Raw genomic sequence first — 496 nt, 5'->3', positions numbered from 1 at the left:
GCTAAAAATTTCTTAATCCCAAACTACAGTAAGCGCATACCGCACTTACTGCCGCGGTTTCGTATTTCAATTCGACGCGACGAAATTAAGGATCTCAACGAGCTGGAAGATACCGCTTGCAGAATATGAATGAGAATGATTGGGATGTAAACCAATTTGTATATTTCAAGCCATATTCTATGTTCATTTTACTTTTTCGTTTCCATACCGTTGTTATTATTGTTATACAAAACAAAGTATGTCTAGTTAAAAAAAAAAAATAGTATGAAGTATTCGCTTCATTCATATCACCTTTTCCACTTTAATCCAATACTTGCAATTTGAGTTGAGTTAGGTTAGCAACTCGATACCGAACCAAATATTTGTAAATGAAAATATTCGTGAAAACAACTCAGTAACATTTACCATTAATTACTTCAACTACACAATAATTCAGTGAATCTTTTGACTACATATGCAGGTACAACTAAATATTTTAAATACTACTTAGTACGAA

The sequence above is a fragment of the Neodiprion virginianus genome, chromosome 4, assembly GCF_021901495.1.
Source record: "Neodiprion virginianus isolate iyNeoVirg1 chromosome 4, iyNeoVirg1.1, whole genome shotgun sequence".
Lineage (NCBI taxonomy): Eukaryota > Metazoa > Arthropoda > Insecta > Hymenoptera > Diprionidae > Neodiprion > Neodiprion virginianus.
This window is presented reverse-complemented; position numbering follows the sequence as displayed.